Genomic DNA, 7,346 nt, shown 5'->3' with positions numbered 1-7,346 from the left:
GGCTCATTTCCCACCTTGCCTTAACTGTGGCTGCGTGCCAGAACACGTTACACTGGGTTGGAACTCAACAATATATGAATTCTCACACCAGTGTTTTGTTCACTGTTTCTCTGACTTTAAATCTAGGATACAGTATACCCTGGCTGTGCAAACCTTGTGAATCAGTTTCTCACAGAGCAAGGGAAAAAAATTCCAGCCCCTCCACCAAACCAGCAGTACCATTGTGATTGCTGGGAGAGAAGTCATAGGAGCCGCCACGCACACAAACTTGTTCGGGCTAGTGAGCATTGAACTTTGCCTTTGTTGAAATAATCAACAGAATCCAGATTTAAGTTAAATGAATACACTTTGGAATAATAAAAACCAATCGCATTTCTCTTTCTCATGTAACATCCTAAACTCTGAACAGCTTAGTCATAACCTCCCTTTCAAGCTGCTTCCTTGTTTCTCAGATGTGATGGACATGGAATTTCAAAGATAGCAAATTAAATATAAGTTTTCACAGAAGCAGAATCCATTAGGCCAGAAAAGACATCTCAGATGCTCGAGTCCAACCTATGACCCAACCCCACCATGTCAACTAGACCATGGCACCAAGCACCACATCCAGTCTTTCCTTAAACACCTCCAGGGATGATGACACCACCTCCTTGCTGTGCAGCCCATTCCAATGTTTAACCACCTTTTCTGCGAAGAAATTCCTCCTAATGCCCAACCTAAACCTCCCCGTGTCTTTTGAAACACTATTAAAATGCCAGAAGGGAAAAAAAAACCCCAACACCAGGAGTTACAGTTTAAGGACAGAAAGCTGATACTTAATGGGTTTTGCCTGAACACAAATCAACAATGAAAGAACATAAAGAGAACGGGCGCGCTAGGCAGTGACCTGGGGAGTTTGGTTTGACGTTACAGTGGAAGGATTTGTTCTCCGCACCGCGTCAACAACACAGCGATGCCTCAGCTCTCAGCCCGGACCGCGCGGGGACCGCGAGGGGCGGGGCGGAGCGGGCGCCACCGGGCTCGGAGCCGCCAGGGCGCAGGCGCGGGCCGGGGCCCCGCAGCGGCGCAGGCGCGGCCGCCGGATCCCATCAGGCTCGGGGCGGCGGGAGCGAAGCGGGCCCAGCATGTCGGAGAAGAAGCAGCCGGTGGACCTCGGGCTCCTGGAGGAGGACGACGAGTTTGAGGAGTTCCCGGCCGAAGGTGCCGGACGGGGCAGGGCGGGGCGGGACGTGGCGGGACGGCAGGCGGCGACTGTGGTGCCACCCGCAGGCCGCGGCCTGGGCCGGCCGAGGCGGGCAGGACGCGGCGGGCCCGGTGCGCTGTGCCCGGGATGCTCTGTGTTCTGTGCCGGCCCGCGGGGCACTGCCACGCTGTCCTGGGCTGCTGTCCTGGGCTGCCGCCTCGCTTCAGCCACACGGGAGCGGCTTCCCCGCGGGTCCCTGCCCACCCCCCGCCCCGGTCAGGGGCTGCAGCCCCACCAGGGCCGAGATCGAGCGCGGTCGTGGTGCCCGTGCCCGACTCTGTGCGGTGTCACGGCGCTGGGCACATCGCCCTGGAAGTGCTGTGTCATTGTGCCAGGGAGCTGCGAACAAGTGCAGGAGAAACTTGCCTCCTCTCGCACTGAAGATGAGAATCCCCAGGGAAGAGGAGGGATGAGGGCTGGAAACTGAGTGTGAGGTGGAAACGAATGTGAAAAGGAAATGATATGCTCCGTAGTTACTCTGAATCACTTTACCTTTTGAAGCGCAGATATTTATGTGTTGGTTTGCTTTTCATAGGTACAAATATACTGAATGAGGAAGTTGAATTCAGTAAAACAACTCACTGTCCCTTTACAGAGATAATCTGGGAAACATCCCTATTAGGGCATGTTTGTTTTCTATGTCCTTAATTCTAGGATTGTCTCAAGCTGTAGATAATGAGAAATTATATATAGCATGATGGATGAAAAGATAGGAGCAATTTTCTGTAATGTCTTCATTACGTGTGGTTTTTCCGTGGCCTTAGGTATCCTGAATCCTTCAGTACTGGTAAAAATTGTATTTCTCCACTTGTTGAGAGAAAAAGTTAGTAACGTAAGTGAAATAATAGCTGAAGTAAACTTAGAAGACTATCTCTTCTTTTTCATATGTATTTCCTAAACAGGAAAAAAATGTTTAGCTGTGCTGGTAAAACAAAGTGCTGTGCAGGCTTTTTTGGGTGGAACAGAGATTTTAATAGGAGTGATCACTGGCAAGGCTTCTCCCGATTCCCTCTTGCAGAAAATAAGAACCTCAAAGAGGCCCATTTGAATCTTCAAGTGAGGTCATAGTTTTGAGGTGTTATAAAGAGTGTTCAGACCAATTTGACTGTTACCTGCAGTGCTTAGGAGAGACCTGTGATAACTGTGTGCTCAAACCCATCCCACACTGTTGTTCTTTCAAGTTAAAACACCACTTTCAATGCAACAGAAAAAACTTTGTGTTCTATTGCCTAGGTTTTAACCAAAGGAAATTAGATAATGCAAAGCTATGTTAAAGGATGAAAATACTGGCTCCTGGGGTTTATTCCAACTTAAAATTTTTCTTAAAGCAATTTATCAAATCAAGTTTATGTATCAAAAGCAGACGTATCCAATTTTTATAGGACACTGTGAAGTATAGCATTAGTATGGTAGATTAAAGTGTATGGGAATCAATCACTCAAGAATTTTTTGTACAGTGCATTTCAGAGTATAAAATGTAATGTATAAAATAATACAGGAGGGGATTAAAAAAAACCCCTAAATTCTAAAAATTGTTTTTGTTCCCAAGTGCAAAAATAGGACAATCAGTGATCAGCATATTAAAATACATTCTTAAGGAGTCCAGCCATGGCAAAATTATAATTTTAATGTGTATTAGTAATACTTAAGGGTAGTGGGCTTTCAAATGCTCTTAATACTTTCAATCCCTAAAAATGCTTCATTATTTTTTACTTTTATTCAGTCACAGGCATATAATGTAGCTGGGAGTGATAACTGTATTGTGCAATTTTGGAGTATAGTATCAACATACAGATGCTGTAGAATCTTGTAGCCACAGTGAAGAGAATGTAGTTCAGGCTTTATTTTCACACTATTCCACCCCTTCAGTGCGGAAGATCACATGGGCCTTACTGAGTCCTCGTCATTCAGTGTGATTTGGAGCATGTTTTCACAGTCTGCCCAACTGACCTTTTATGATTGAAGCTGCTGTTTGTTGTGCTGAATACAAGTTACTAGCATATTTTTTTTTTCAAGTTTGTAGTTCTGTCTGAGTTACTTGTATGTTTGCAGATAGCAAAGTATGACTTTGTAATTTTAAACTGGTTTGAGCTTTCTTTTTTTGTATCTTTGAAATCCAGATAAATAATTGGTAAAGCTTTTTTATTTTAACAAAAAAAATCAATTGTATATAAATAGGCAAAGCTTATTGCAGGCAGTTCTAAATTATAAGTCCTTCTCTTTGAGCAATTAGCAACACAACTAAATTCAAATAATGCGTTTTTTTTAATCTGCATTTTCCCTTCACCTTTTCTTCCCAGGTTTTTTTTCCTTCACCTTTTCCCATTATATAATTTATATGTGTAGGGAAGTTTAATTGTAATGCCTTTTATACATGTGTCTTCAATCAGTTACAAATGGCTTTTTGTGTTCTGGTGAATAACAAATATTAATTTTGTTGCGTGTCAGTGTTAAAAAAAGGAGGTCAGTATGCAAAGACCAGGCTTTTTTTTTAGAAAGTTAGCTGTTCACAGGGAATTAGTTTTTAGTCTTTTACCTCACTAGCTTCACCTCCCCCATACCTCCATCAGTGTTTAATGTTACTTTAGGCCTTAGTCCTCAAAGTGTTCTGTAGAAGGGCAGCAGATGGCTCACTGAACTGTAAGGGGAAGAACTCTTTAAATACAGTACCAGACTTTGAGAAAGACAAGTGACAGAATTAGGGGCTTCTTTTGTTTTGGTAACATTTGAAAAACTTGCTGTCGTTCAGTAGGGGAAAACTGAAAAACTCAAAGTAATTGAATTAAGCCCACTTGTGTTTTCATGGTGATTCTGAGCTTTTAATTTTCATCATTTTTCTAAACTATTTAGTTTGATCATAATTTTTTTTTAATGACGATGCATTAAGGGGGCAATGAGTAATTTGTCAAGAATGATGTCCCAGATTACTTTTTTATAGGAAAAATAGAAATAAGGTTAGCAAATGGGCATTTAGTGCCTTGCCTCTCTAAGGAAACAGTTTCTGCTGTCTTGGGAACCCAGAAATAGCTGGTTACGGGTATCAACTACTGTTTGCAGATGCCTGTTTCAATTTGCCTTTACTTCTGCATCATGGAGAAGTTTTTGGCATTTATCCAGAGACTGGCTGCGTCTGATCTGAGTGAATGGAGGACGTGTGCCTGTGTTTTCGCAAAAGCATCTGATACATATTTACTTTTTTATTCGGGAAAAAAAGTATTTAAATACAAACTGGAATCTCACACCTTTTGTTGAGCTTTTGGGAGTCAAGTACTCAATATTGCTTTCTTTTTACAATAGTGTTACAGTTTGTCCATTTGTTTATCCATTTGTATTTCCATTGTCCAAAATGTCTTTTATGAATGTGTAATCTTGCAAACCATGATGTGAAGTGTGTAATGATTTTTTTTAAACTAGGTTTCACTTTTATTGTAATTCAAGAAATTGTGAGGCATGTTTTAGATCTTTCTGTCTCATAAACACTTGAATGTGATCCAGACTTCTCTGTTAAACTTAACAGAAGTCTACCTTACCCAGAGGCTGAGCTGATCTGTCAGTAACACATGGTACCAAAGCTATGCAGCATACAATATTTAGACCTCCTTTTCTGTCTTTAGACTGGACTGGTTTAGATGAAGATGAAGATGCACATGTCTGGGAAGACAATTGGGATGATGACAATGTAGAAGATGATTTCTCCAATCAGTTAAGGTAATTTTATTTTAACTTACTGTTCTAGAAGATGGGTGAAATGTTCAAAATGGCACTGATTAGTTACTATTTGAAAGTTTGAAATCTGCTTAATTTAATAAAATAGAGATCTGAAATGGAAATAAACGAAAGCTCTACTTTCTGCTTTTCTATTTAAAGACTTTCAGAACCAGACTTAGAGATTATAGCACTCTGAAGTACTGATCAGCATTTCATCTTTTAATAATTCTAGTGATCCCTGAAATATGCCTTATGATACTGGGGGGACAAACAGTGCAAAGATCTCTGCAAGCTGCAACACAGTTCACACTTTCTCAATTTACCATTAGATCCATTTTCTAATGCCTTTCCTGCATATATGTGAAAGTTCTGAATTGTACTGCAAGGATTAATGGCAAGGCATCCAAGATTATCTCTTCCGTGCTATGTGGTGTGCAAAGTTTTTTGTTTGTACTTTCAAATAGCACTGCTGTTCTTTGTCCAAATGGACAAATTTTCTAGAGATCAGTGATCTGTAATAATGTTGAGGTTGTCTTCTATGTGATGAACATGCTGTTTATGAGCAACAACAGCAAAGTAATTGTTAATTATATACTTTAAAAAAAGCGATAGCAATTTGGGTACCTCTAAACCAGTTGCTTAATCCTCTTTGTCACTTGTTTCAGTAATCCTTTACTGATGCATAATTATAACTTAAATTGTTTCAAGCATCAGAACAAAGCCAGATTTTATAATTAATCTCTCAGTATGTTGCATGAGGAGCAAACTGTCTGTAATACAGCCTGCTTAAGCATTTCCTGGGTTGATCTCCCTTGTTGTACTCCAGCAAAAGCAATTATTTTTGTATCTTCTACATAAAAGATCTTTGGTATAGTTTTTTCTTATGAGGTTGAAAGGCATAAAGCTGTAATATTGGAAAACAGGTTGATAGGTAATCTTGAAACAGACTTTCAAGAGATATAATAATTCTTGATAAACATAGTTGATCTAGACAAACCTTCCCTAACTGGCCTTAATTGTAGCCTGTAGTATTGGTGACTGTATACTGTTTTGCAATGTTGCTTGGTTGCAACATGGTTTTATTTCATCTCTAGAAAGCAAATACTGCAGTCTTCCATTTTTAAAATTCCACTACTAATTATGTAAACTAACCTGAAATATTTTTGGTGATTTGGAGTTCTGTATGTAGAGACACATATGCTAAGATGAGGAGATGAAACAGGGTGCATCTCCATGTTTGGAGACAGGTGAGGAGCAAAGTGGCGACAGGCCAGGAGTGATAACAATTATAGTTGCTGACTTGCTGTCCTGGCCACAACTAAGGGCGACAAAGCAATCCTTTCCCGCAGAATTGTTCACTGCAAGGTGTATTTCACCAAAACATAAATAAAATGACCAGAGTACACTATTTTTAAAACAAAGAAAAAGCTTAAAATTGTCTTGGAAGCACATGCATTTAAATAATTCAGAATTGTTTGGCTTAAGGAAATCTTGAGAATAACTGTATAAGATAATACTTTGGTTTTTCTAGTGTGTTTGGAGTTGTTGCAGGCTCATGGGTGCTGCTTTGGGTCAGTGGGCAATAACTATGATTAAAACAAATATTTGAATTTTTCACTGAGAAGTCACTTCTGGTGATCTAAGATATAAAGTTGAAGTTCAAGAACTACAGAGTAAGTAGGGTCAAGGTTACTGGTGTGAATCAAAAAGCAGTATGACGTTGATATTCTAAAATGATTGTATATTATATGGTACATGTAATTTAAAAAAAAATCATTTAACGGGACTGTATCTGTGTGTTTCAGTATATCTATCTCTTCTATACAGAGCTGAATTAGAAAAACATGGATACAAGATGGAAACGTCATAGTTTTTGCAGAATATGGAGTGGCTTAACATGGAACTGTGGATAGACTATATTGAGAAAAGAAGAAAAGGTGGAAAATGAGAAGACACACCTAGTTCATTATCTGCTTGGATTTATTATTGTTTTGTATAAAAAATAAAGTTTTTAATCTTAGCCTCGTCATACATTCAGCCGCTACTCACCTGGTACCTTGTAGTTTGGTTCTGAAATGCCTTGTGTGTGACAGAATTCATGGACTTGCCTTGAATCCCACTAATGATCTGTCAGTGGCTGATGATCTTGCACCAGCTTCTGTCATGGGGAGCTAAATATGTGTAACTAGAATGAAGACTAGTGAACATTTCTGTCACAAGGAATGTGGAGGTGTCAAAAAGAAATAAAATACTGGTATATTCCAATTAAACTGTGCTAGAGATAGAAAGCAGTTTTAGGGAGTGATAAAGCTTGTTTTGCATCAACACTTTATTTCATAATTACTCAGGTATTTTTGTTAGTAATTTCATGTGGGTACTGGTTTGATAGACTCAA

The 7,346-nt window shown here is 39.8% G+C and overlaps 1 long non-coding RNA gene across 1 annotated transcript; it reads left to right on the top strand.

Moving 5' to 3' along the window:
• The first annotated feature begins 1,176 nt into the window (after positions 1–1,176).
• LOC113968279 lies at positions 1,177–6,867 on the top strand. Its single transcript, XR_003534468.1, has 3 exons — positions 1,177–1,200; positions 4,858–4,951; positions 6,757–6,867. It is a non-coding gene; the product is annotated as an uncharacterized LOC113968279 (long non-coding RNA).
• Positions 6,868–7,346: the final 479 nt, after the last annotated feature.

The sequence above is a fragment of the Neopelma chrysocephalum genome, unplaced genomic scaffold, assembly GCF_003984885.1.
Source record: "Neopelma chrysocephalum unplaced genomic scaffold, ASM398488v2 Primary Assembly neopelma1_67, whole genome shotgun sequence".
Taxonomy (NCBI): Eukaryota; Metazoa; Chordata; class Aves; order Passeriformes; family Pipridae; genus Neopelma; species Neopelma chrysocephalum.
Note: the sequence above shows the minus strand (reverse complement) of the source record. Positions and strands in the feature narration are given on the sequence as shown.